Source organism: Triticum aestivum, chromosome 6B (genome assembly GCF_018294505.1).
Source record: "Triticum aestivum cultivar Chinese Spring chromosome 6B, IWGSC CS RefSeq v2.1, whole genome shotgun sequence".
NCBI lineage: Eukaryota > Viridiplantae > Streptophyta > Magnoliopsida > Poales > Poaceae > Triticum > Triticum aestivum.
The window spans coordinates 181311709-181324423 of NC_057810.1; positions in this window are offsets into that span (position 1 = coordinate 181311709).

Sequence of the window (12715 nt, forward strand, 5' to 3'; positions counted from 1 at the left end):
TGTTTTTGCATAAAGCCAATTTTTCCCTACTGCAAAGGAATAAATTTTATTTAACTATCATGGTGGTTGTTAAACATTGAGAAGGGTACTCCAACTCAATCTCAATTAAGCATCATCATTAAACCCAACAAAATTAATTAAAGTAACATGATGAGATTCACATGATAATCCAAGTACTAGATACTCAAAACGTCCATAACCGGGGACACGGCTAACCATGATTAGTTTATACACTCTGCAGAGGTTTGCGCACTTTTCCCCGCAAGACTCGATCTCCTCCACTTGATTTCTCGCACTACATGGTGTTTGACAAATGGATGACCGAGACACAGTCTTTCAGAAGCATTAACTCTCTACTCCGGGTAGACAGTACCAACCTACATCCCCTACATCTGCTAGTCTACCTCTTCAAGAGCTCACGCAACTTAATCAACTATGCTAGAGCCCATAGTAGCTTGCAGCTGCACACGGAAGTTGCTAGCATGAATAATCTCATGATCCCTTTGAGCCTGGGTGGCGGTCCATAGGAGAATCACATGGTACCCCGGGATTTCCAAAAATACAGGCAACACTTGGTTCCCCAGGTGCCTCAATCCATCCAGATGTGAATTTAAGTTGCCACCTTAAGTAAACCATTAATTAAACAATCTCACATCTGTCATGGAAACACTCACCCAATCCACGTCTACTAGCATAACATAGTAATATAAGCAAACGTAGAAGTAACTCCCAAAGGTTTGATAATAAAACAGGTAATAGGTTCTACCTCATCTACTTCCCAAAACCCACATATTAATCATATTCTAATCATGCAATTGTTTGAGGATTGATCTAATGCAATAAAACTGGGTAGTAAAGAGGTATGATCAAAGTGTTATTTGCCTTGCTGATGATCCGTGAAACCTAGAGATTCGAAGTAGCAAGCGGTGCACTCCGGGTACTCTATCGCAAACAAACAAGCATACAATAAGCATTCATCTAATGCATAGGTAAAACTCAAATAAGAGATCTAACCAGAAAGTTCAACTTAAGAACTCCGGTTTGCAAAAAGAATCAAATCAAACGAAGCAACGGAAATCAAATGGCGAAAGAACAAGCTTCGTTTTACTATTGTAGACCTAAGTCAAATTTTACAGTAGCAAAAACTTGTTTGAGTGGGTTAAATGGAAAGAGGGTTTCGAGACGAAACTCCAGGCGCTTGAATCGCCTGATTCCGATAAACGAGCGAAAAGTTATACTAAAACGAAAATTGAATAAGAAATCGCGACCAGAAATAATCGCGGAAAATCCGAGAAAAAGAAAAACGGACGAACAGGCTAACGAACGAACGTTCGCTGTGTGCGGCTAAATGACGAAAACCGTTCGTTAAAACGAACGTACGGACGAACGTTCGCTGTCTGCGGCTAAATGATGAAAACCGTTCGTTAAAACAAACGTACGCACGAACGTCCGCTAAATAGATTAAACCAGAAAAAATAAACCAAACCGGATCTAAAATAAAAAAACAGGTCTAGGGTTTTGAAAAAAACCAATCTGTTTTACTAGAAAAACCGGCGGCTACGTCGGGGTCCGGGTCGGCGGCGGCGGCGGCTACTCCGGTGGCGGGGTGGCAGCGGTCGGCGGTGGCGGGGTCGGGCGACGAGGGGCGGCGGGGTCCGGCGGCGGCAGGTGCGGCGGGGCTGGGGCTAGGGTTTGGGGCCGCTCGGGCTGGGCTCCCCCGGCTTATAAAGGCCGGCCGGGCTAGAGTCCGGGTCGGGTACGGCCCGGCTAGGTCGGTATCTTTTTTTTAAATCATTACGCGCAGAAAAGCAAATAAAAGAAATACTAAACGGACTCCAACAATCCCGAAATAAAATTTCCCCGACTTCTAAAATCAAGCCGAGCAAGATGAACATTTATTTGGGACTAAATGCAATTTTTAAAAACACGCATTTTTCCTAAATTCAAATAAAATAGCAATAAACTCCAAAATAAAATCTTATTTGATTTTATTATTAAATCCCCAATATTTCTTTATTTTGGGAAAGTCATTTTATTCCCTCTCTCATATTTTTATGATATAAATAATTGAAGATAAAATAAATAAAATAAAATGATCCTATTTTCAAAATTTGAGAAAACTCAAATATGAGAATAACGAAATCCCCAACTCTCTCATGGGTCCTTGAGTTGTGTAGAATTTCTAGGATCAAGCCAAAATGTAATAAAATATGATATGCAATGATGATCTAATGTATAACATTCCAAATTGAAAATTTGGGAGGTTACAAACCTACCCCCCTTAAGATGAATCTCGCCCTCGAGATTCGGGTTGGCTAGAAAATAGGTGAGGGTGGTCCTTTAGTAGATCTTCCTCTCGCTCCCAGGTGGCTTCATCCTCTGTATGGTGGCTTCACTGAACTTTGCAAAACTTGATAACCTTGTTGCGGGTGACTCGGCTGGCATATTCGAGAATCTTGACTGGCTTCTCCTCATAGGTCAAATCACTATCCAACTGAATCGCTTCCAGCGGCACTGTATCTCTCAGCGGTATATCGGCCATCTCTGCGTGGCACTTCTTCAACTGGGAAACGTGGAGCACATCGTGAACTCTTGACAATCCTTCGGGCAATTCCAATTTGTAGGCAACCTCTCCCATACTCTCCAAAACTTTGTATGGTCCCACAAAACGTGGCGCTAACTTCCCCTTAACTCCAAAGCGCTTAACTCCTCAAAGTGGCGATACACGAAGATAAACCTTTTCTTCCGACTTCGTAAACTGTCTCCTTGCATTTAGAGTCTGCGTAGCTCTTCTGCCTGGACTGGGCTACCTTGAGCCTATCGCGAATCAACTTCACCTTCTGCTCAGACTCCTTAATCAAATCTGGTCCAAACAACTGGCGGTCTCCAACTTCGTCCCACAACAACAGTGTCCTACACCTCCTTCCGTAGAGAGCTTCGAAAGGGGCCATCTTCAAACTAGACTGATAACTGTTGTTGTAAGAGAACTCCGCATATGGAAAATTGTCGTCCCAACTAGATCCATAATCTAGCGCACAAGCTCTTAGCATGTCCTCCAGAATCTGATTGACTCTCTCGGTCTGTCCATCTGTCTGTGGATGAAAGGCTGTACTGAACTCTAGCCTGGTACCCAAAGTTTCGTGCAACTGATTCCGTAACTTTGAGGTAAACTGGGTTCCTCTATCTGATACAATGCTCCTCGAAACTCCATGCAGACATACGATCCTGGTCATGTATATCTTTGCCAACTTAGCAGTGGTGTAAGTGGTCTTCACTGGGATGAAATGAGCTACTTTCGTCAAACGATCGACTACAACCCATATCGAGTCATAGCCTGAACGAGTCCTGGGTAATCCTGTGATAAATCCATGCCTAGCTTATCCCACTTCCATCCGGGTATCAGCAATGGCTGTAGCAATCCTGCTAGCTTCTGATGCTCTGCTTTTACTCTCTAACATACATCACATACTGCTACGTACTCCGCAATATCCTTCTTCATTCCGGTCCACCAGAAAGTGTCCTTAAAATCCAGATACATCTTGGTATTTCCTGGGTGAATCGAATACGGCGAATCATGGGCCTCTTGCAGCATCAACTTCCTGATCTCCGGGTCATTAGGCACATAAACGCGATCCTCAAACCATAAGGTATCATGCTCATCCTCATGAAATCCCTTAGCTTTTCCTTTGCTCATTTTCTCCTTTATTTCGGAAATCTCCTTGTCAGTCTTCTGAGCTTCTCTGATCTTATCCATCAAAGTAGACTGAATCTCTAATGTTGCTACATAGCCTCTCGGAACTATCTCCAAACATAGCTCACAAAGATCCTCGGTTAATTCCTTTGGTAACTCTCCGGTCATGAGCGTGTTGACATGGCTCTTGCGGCTCAACGCATCGGCTACTACGTTAGCCTTTCCGGGGTGATAATGCAATCTCATATCATAATCCTTGATGAGCTCCAACCATCTCCTTTGCCCGAGATTCAACTCCTTCTGCGTGAAGATGTACTTCAAACTCTTATGATCCATGTACACCTCACAATGGTTTCTGATGAGAAAATGTCTCCATGTCTTCAATGTGTGCACTACTGCTGCTAACTCCAAATCATGTGTAGCATAATTCAACTCATGAGGTTTAAGCTATCGTGGGGCATACGAAACAACTCTTGCCTCCTGCATAAGCACTGCTCCAAGTCCTCGACGAGAAGCGTCACAATGTACTTCATAATCCTTGCGCTGATCAGGCAGAATCAATACTGGTGAGGCAACCAAACATTTCTTCAACTCCTGGAAACTGGCCTCACATTCCTCAGTCCATTGAAACTTGGTGTCCTTCTTCAACAACTCCTTCATGGGTTTTAATCTTCGAGAAATTCTCAATGAACCTCCGGTAGTATCCTGCGAGTCCAAGAAAACTCCGGATCTCTCCAACTGTTGTTGGGGCTTCCCAATTTGTCACGGTGACAACTTTGGTGGGGTCTACTACTATTCCTTGTTCGGATATCACATGTCCAAGGAATCCAACTTCCTTCAACCAAAACTCACATTTGCTGAACTTGGCATAGAACTGATGTTCTCTGAGCTTCTCCAGTACCAAACGCAAATGCTCCTTATGCTCCTCTTCATTCTTCGAGTAGACCAAAATATCATCAATGAACACCACAACGAACTTATCCAGAAACTCCATAAACACCTTGTTCATCATGTTCATGAAATAGGCAGGTGCGTTAGTCAGACCAAGTGACATAATGGTATACTCGTACAGCCCGTACCTGGTGGTAAAAGCCGTCTTGGGTATATCCTGCTCTCGAATCTTCAATTGTTGGTATCCTGATCGCAAATCGATCTTGGAGAATACCTTAGCTCCTTGCAATCAGTCAAACAAGTCATTGATCATCGACAGTGGGTACTTGTTCTTGATTATTAGTTCATTCAATCCTCGATAATCAACAACCATCCTTAATGATCCATCCTTCTTCTCCACTAGAAGTACTGGCGATCCCCAAGGCAAAGAACTTGGGCGAATATAGCCTTTATCCAATAACTCCTTAATCTGCTTCTTAATTTCCTCCAAATCTTTTGCGGGCATCCTGTATGATCTCTTAGATATCGGCCCTGTGCCTGGAAAAAGCTCAATCAAAAACTCAACGTCTCTATCCGGTGGCATGCCTGGCAACTCCTCTGGAAATACGTCAGGAAAATCCTTCACCACTGGTACTTCCTCCTGTACAACTCCTGATAAGGAATTTACTTGAGTCCTCTTCGGCACATGCCGTGATACATACTTGATCCTTCTTCCTTCTGGCGTGGTAAGCAAAATCGACTTACTGGAGCATTCAATGTTCCCTCCATACTTCGATAACCAATCCATGCCTAATATCACATCCAGTCCTTGCGACTCCAATACTATTAGGTCTGAGGGAAACACGTAGTTACCAATCCTTAATGGTAACCGATCACACCATAGATTAGCCATATACTCTGCTCCTTGCGAGGTTACTAACATGGGTGACCTAAGGGCTTGGGTTGACAGTTTATACTTATCCACAAATCCCCTTGATATGTATGAATGCGATGCACCAGTATCAAAAAGAACGATTGCAGTAAATGACTTAACCAAAAACTTACCTATTACTGCATCTGGTTGGGCTTCAACCTCCTCCACGCTAACGTGGTTCACCTGTCCTTTGTTGAAAGGATTGGGCTTCTTCCCAGAGCTTCCATTGCCATTTCCATTCTTTGCTTCAGGACATTCAGTGGCATAAAGTCTAGTCTTCTGGCATTTGTAACAGGTGATGTGGCTCAGATCCCTCTTGGCTGGTGTTGATGGGTTGGTGCGGTTCTGTCCATTGCTTCCTCCATTCCCATTACCATTCTTGGGGCCACTATGGTTATGCGAACTACCTCCTCCATGGGTATGCTGAAAATGTCCTCCCGAGTTCGGGGTAAAACGAGGCTTTTGCTGAGCTCCAGAATTGTACTTCCCTTGTCCATACTTCCTCTTGCGGCTATCAATCTGCTACTGCTTTTCTTCAATCATGAGAGCTCTATCTACCAACTCCTGGTAGTTGTTGAAGGTTGCTAGCATCAACTGCATGCTCAGCTCATCATTCAGTCCTTCCAGAAACTTCTCCTGCTTAGCTACATCCGTAGCAACGTCATCTGGGGCATAACGTGCTAGCTTACTAAAGTCATCCACATACTGGCCAATAGTACGTCCTCCTTGGTGCAAGTTGCGGAACTCGCGTTTCTTCATGGTCATAGCTCCTGCTGAAACATGAGTAATACAGAAAGCCTGATGAAACTGATCCCATGTGACAGTGTCGATATGATAAGTGGCTGTGAAATTCTCCCACCATGATGCTGCGGGTCCATCAAGCTGATGTGCGGCAAAATGCACCTTCTCCGCATTTGTACATCCTGCAGTGGTCAACTCCCTTCCCATCTTGCGGAGCCAATCATCTGCAACTATCGGCTCGGTGCTATTGGAGAACACCGGCGAATTCAGCCTCAAGAAGCGGGCTAAGTGATCAACAGGTGGTGGTGGTGGAGGGTTGTGGTTGTTGTTGTTCCCCTGATTCTGATTCTGGACTAGTATCTGCATCAATGCATTCTACTGTTGGATCAACTGGGTGAGCTCCGGTGGGAAAGCAAATCCATTGTCACGTCTCGGAGGCATCTGAGGGTTTAGAAAAGATGTGAATATAGAATTGAATGAGGTCTATAGAGAAAACACTACCCATATGCACATGAGACAAATTCAATCAATATCACTTCAATCAATTCAAACAAGGGCATACAACGGTCTAACTATCGTTACAAAAGTGCTCGAACTATACTATATACATGGGGGAATACTACTACTGTCATGGTGGTCGACTAGAAAAACAGCTCGATCGAAGACTCCATGATATCTACTCCAGCTTCATCAAAAAAGTCATCATCACTATCATCTAGGTCCTAGTCAGTGTCGTCGATGATGATGTAGTTCTCCGGGCAAGTGCAATCATTGTCTTCTCCTCCAGTCGCGGGAAATCCCATGAATACTTTTAGCTTCTTCTTCTTCTTCAGATCATCATTCTTCTCCATGAGTGTCGCTATTTCCTCCTCATATCCATCGCGTGTAGACTTGAGTTCTTCCACCGACTCCGTGATCTTGGTCAATGCGTTCTTCAGATCTATCATGCCTGCACACATCTGGTTCTCCTGGCGACCAATGTGCTGGTTTAACTCCTGGATGAAAGCTGCAATTGATCTATCTCTTCCTGGTACTGATCATCTCCCATTGCTCATCTCGGCTCCCACAAATCTGGTAGATAGTATCCTTGAGATCCTTGTGGTAAACTTCTCCAATGCGTCCCATGGTGATGTGAGCTACCATGCTCTTTCCTGGACTCCAGGTTGGTGCATCGAAGGAAAACTCTATGGGCTCAGTGACGGGCATGAACGTTCTTCCTGGAACTTGAACTCGAATCATCCAGCGCTCCTCTTCGGGTAAAGTGGCGATGTAGGTCCCGGTGAAGCTTGGTACACCGATGTTCATGTATCTAGTGACTTCCTTCAAGTGGCGTCCAAAGGGTGTATCTTCATCCGGTTGCGTGAACTAGTTCCTTGCACCCGCCATCCTAAAAGAGTAGAAAAGAAGAGGAGTCAGAAATGAGAAGAGAGAGTAGTGATCTAAGGCTTTAGCTTAGTGGCCGTGTCCTACAGTCAGCGTGTGCTCTGATACCATCTTGTAGCGACCAGACCTCAAACAGTCTGGTACCTGTGTTTCAGTGTCATCCCTGGATCGGTAATGCTGACACACACAGTACTCGAACGATTTATAACAGAGTAGCAATCACACACTTATTACATCGAATGTCTCAAAAGAGAACTTATTACAATAAATATGGCTTAAGGCTATCTAATAACGATAAATGCGGAAGTCTTGGAAGATAAGCGAGTCCATCAACTCCAACGGCATCACTGAGTATAAGATCACGACCTAAGACACCTTACTCGTTGTCTAAAAAGTCTGCAACATGAACGTTGCAGCCCAAAAATGGGTCAGCACATGGAATATGTTGGCAATCTAACACATAGAGTGTAATGCAAGAGTAATGCTATACTACATGCATATATGGCTGGTGTAAAGCTCTATGGTTACTGTTTTTGCATAAAACCAATTTTTCCCTACTGCAAAGGAATAAATTTTATTTAACTATCATGGTGGTTGTTAAACATTGAGAAGGGTACTCCAAGCTAATCCCAATTAAGCATCATCATTAAACCCAACAAAATTAATTAAAGTGACATGATGAGATTCACATGATAATCCAGGTACTAGATACTCAAAACGTCCATAACTGGCGACACGGCTAACCATGATTAGTTTATACACTCTGCGGAGGTTTGTGCACTTTTCCCCGCAAGACTTGATCTCCTCCGCTTGATTTCTCGCACTACATGGTGTTTGAGAAACGGATGACTGAGACACAGTCTTTCAGAAGCATTAACTCTCTACTCTGGGTAGACAGTACCAACCTACATCCCCTACATCTGCTACTCTACCTCTTCAAGAGCTCACGCAACTTCATCAACTATGCTAGAGCCCATAGTAGCTTGCGGCTACACATGGAAGTTTGTAGCATGAATAATCTCATGATCCCTTTGAGCCTGGATGGCGGTCCATAGGAGAATCACACGGTACCCCGGGATTTCCAAAAATACAGGCAACACTGGGTTCCCCATGTGCCTCAATCCACCCAGATGTGAATTTAAGTTGCCACCTTAAGTAAACCATTAATTAAACAATCTCACATCTGTCATGGAAACACTCACCCAATCCACGTCTACTAGCATAGCATAGTAATATAAGCAAATGTAGAAGTAACTCCCAAAGGTTTGATAATAAAACAGGTAATAGGTTCTACCTCATCTACTTCCCAAAACCCGCATATTAATCATATCCTAATCATGCAATTGTTTAAGGATTGATCTAATGCAATAAAATTGGATAGTAAATGTCACATCCCTAGTTCTGATCTGCTCTGGGTTAGTTAGTCTTGTGTTGCATGTTTAAATTTCTTTTAAACCTGAAATGGGGATTGCTCAAACCCTAGCACCAGATCAAATCAACTAGGTTCAAATAAAAATATTCTCAATGAACCCAAAATGCCCTTCAGAAAAGTTCATCATTTTTGCATTGGTCTAGAACCTCTCCCAAAAATGGTCGGATGAATCAGAGGTGTGTGAACATGTCCTACTATGTGTGAGCTAAGTGTGTGAACACGATTTGGTAAAGTTAGCGGTGAGAGGCCATGTAGGAGTACATGGTGGGTTGTCTCATTGAAACCATCCTCAGGAACTGAGTTCTGTGTTTGTGATCCATGAACAGTTACTACCACACATTGGGTTCCGGTAACTCGACCCCTCTCGACTTATTAATCAACATGATCTCTGTCCAGGAGTTGCAACTAGTTTCTGGTGTTTGTAGGTAGTGTTAGTAGTCTACCAAGTGGCACCCGGTACAGGTGGGCTTGGGACAGACTACGCACAGTGGCCTGGTGTACCAAGTGGCACCCGGATGGTGGACTTGGGAACCCTGCACACATCGTTTGGGGCCGTGAGCGACACCCCGGCCGGATCTCCTTGCGGATGGAACCCGAATAGGCGATAAACCTGTACGAGAGACTTGTGTGGTTAGTCAGGTCGTGGCCGACACCCTCGCTGGGCTTCCGCTTGAAGGTTGCCGAGTACATGTCGTGTAAACGGCGGTAAGTGGTGAGAGCGTGTGTGAAGAAGTACACCCATGCAGGGTTAACATTATCTATTCGAATAGCCGTGTCCGCGGTAAAGGACTTCTGGGTTGCCTGTACAGTTCATAGACAAGTGAAAGTGGATACTCTAAAATGTGCAAGATAAGCGTGAGTGCTATGGATGGCATTCTCGTAGGGAGACGGGAGCGGATCCATAATGGTGTATTGATATGGTGAATATGTGGACTCGTGTGCGCCACCTCAAAAGAGTTACCTGCAGTCGTAGTTCAGGATAGCCACCGAGTCAAAGCTGGCTTGCTGCAGTTAAACCCCACCATCCCCTTTATTGATAATGATGCATATGTAGTTAGTTCTGATGTAAGTCTTGCTGGGTACATTTGTACTCATGTTGCTTAATTTATGTTTTTGTAGAGAGACTTCAGTCTCGCTAGTAGTTCCACGTGGACTTCGACGTTTAGCTTGTTACCTCAGCTACGATCTTGTGCCCTCGGCAGGATGTGGTAGATAGATAGGCTTCTCAGCCTTTTTCATTTGTAGATGTCTGTACTCAGACATGTTAAGCTTCCACATGTGCTTTGACTTGTATGCTCTGATTGTTGGGTCAGGAGACCCATGTTTGTAATATCTCGCTCCTCGGAGCCTATTGAATAAAATACTTGAGTTGTAGAGTCATGTTGTGATGCCATGTTGTATTTGCACATATCGAGCATATTGTGTGTATGTTATTGAAATGCTTGGTATGTGTGGGATCTGACTATCTAGTTGTTTATCCTTAGTAGCCTCTCTTACCGGGAAATGTCTCCTAGTGCTTCCACTAAGCCATGGTAGCTTGCTACTGCTCCGGAACACTTAGGCTGGCCGGCATGTGTCCTTCTTCATTCCTGTGTCTGTCCCTTCGGGGAAATGTCACGTGATGAATACCGGAGTCCTGTTAGCCCGCTACAGCCCGGTTCACCGGAGTCCTGCTAGACCAGTGCTACAGCCTGGATTCACTCGCTGATGACCGACACGTTCGATGCTGGGTCATGGATGCCTGTCCCTGTAAGTTTGTGCCACTTTGGATTTACGACTAGCCATGTCAGCCCGGGCTCCTTATCATATGGATGCTAGCGACACTATCATATACGTGTGCCAAAAGGCGCAAACGGTCCCGGGCAAAGGTAAGGCGACACCCGTGGGGATACCGTGCGTGAGGCCGCAAAGTGATATGAGGTGTTACATGCTAGATCGATGTGGCATTGAGTCGGGGTCCTGGCAGCTTTGGTATCAGAGCCTGACTGCCTGTAGGATTACCAAGCCAAACTGGTCGGAGTTGAGTCTAGAAATGCTTTAGTTATATGTAAGGGAATTGATTGTGGGATGGAACGTAAGGCTCTTTTTACTCCTTTACCTTATGACCTTCTGATCTGAGTCATCCTATCTTTCCTACGGGGTTAAGAAACTAGGCTTCTCTTCTTTCTATCAGGTTCACGTGTTACTAATCCGTAGACTTGTAGGATTGGTGGTTTTAAGCCTCAATTCAGTTCCTCCTATCTCCATGTATTCATACTTGATCTCAGAACTTGGATATTATGATGATTGAGTGGTTATACCACCATTTTTGTAGCATGTCTCAAATTCTTTTGAGCATTTACAGCCGTTATGCTGTCCGAGTCATCCCAGGTTTCTAAATAGTCTGAAGCATTTGCAAAATCCCTTCCTCCTGTTTCGATGTTCCTTTGGGCCAGGTTAATCACACTAATTGCTAAGTTGAGGTATTCTATTTCCTCGACATATATGTTGGAATTATTATTATGACCCTAGGTGTCCTAGGGGATCATCTAGTAATCTAGCCATGATTTGTGCCCAGTGTGATGATTCTGGCCATTATTCTCGAAAAGCATCTCGTGATGCCATTTAGTTAGTAGGTATTCTACCTCTGGGTTTTGAACCCGAGATTCACCCCACTTACCTCATGTTGATAGTGTTTGCTAGTTCCTTTAGGTTATTAGTAACCTTTGCGATAGTCTTCGAGGTTCGTGGTATATCATTCTTCCAATACCATGAACCATTATGGCAGATGTTCTTTGAACCAAAAGATCACAACCAGAATGCTCTTGATGAGTCCTCCATTCATAGCTGTGAATATGCCAGTCCTTCCTCTTCAGCATGGGTTATCCGGAAGAAATATGCTGAATTTGTTTGGCATACTAATCCATGCATCCACAACTCAGAAAAACATATGTTCCTTTGGGTTGTCCCTCTTTAGTTGTCTTCTGACCTCGTCTATCAATTGATAGTCAGGAGAAGTTATGCATCCGTGTTCATCGATGCCACTACTCTTGTGGTCCGTCAAGCCATTCTATTCCGGAATGACTAGGAGAAACAAACTCCAGTACCTCATCCATATCCAGGATTGGGTCAAAGCAGTTGTATCCCACAGATCAAATGCAATCCAGCTTCTGGTCTGTTCTACCTTGAAGTATTACCTTCTTTATGTCAGGGTTTTCATGAGAATTGCACCACCTCTTGTGAATTCTTGACATAGTGATACTTCTCGCCATCATTATTCATTCCTCGGTTCCGTGTTGTCGCAACCGGAGTACCGACAAGTGAATCGTGATGTGTGAAATCTATATTCCTAGCAACCATGTTGCATAGTGATTAATGAACGATAATCTCATTCTTAGTATGTTGGTTATGGAATCATCATTCTAAGATTGATCGTGCTACCTAATCCTTATTTCCTGGTGCACTCTCCGATCAACGAGTTAGGATTGTGTCAATCCCTTGCTTATTTGATCATTTTGTCTTGCCCTTAGAAGCAAGATTTCTCTCGAGCTTGGTAACATACCGGTGGTTCGTGATTCTCCGAATGTCTTCACGGAGGTATCACCAGGTTGTTCCCTGACCGCTATGTTGAGCTCGTGATCAAGTTGGTTTCTTGTAACCACCCCTTCTCCAAGAATCTGTGCTG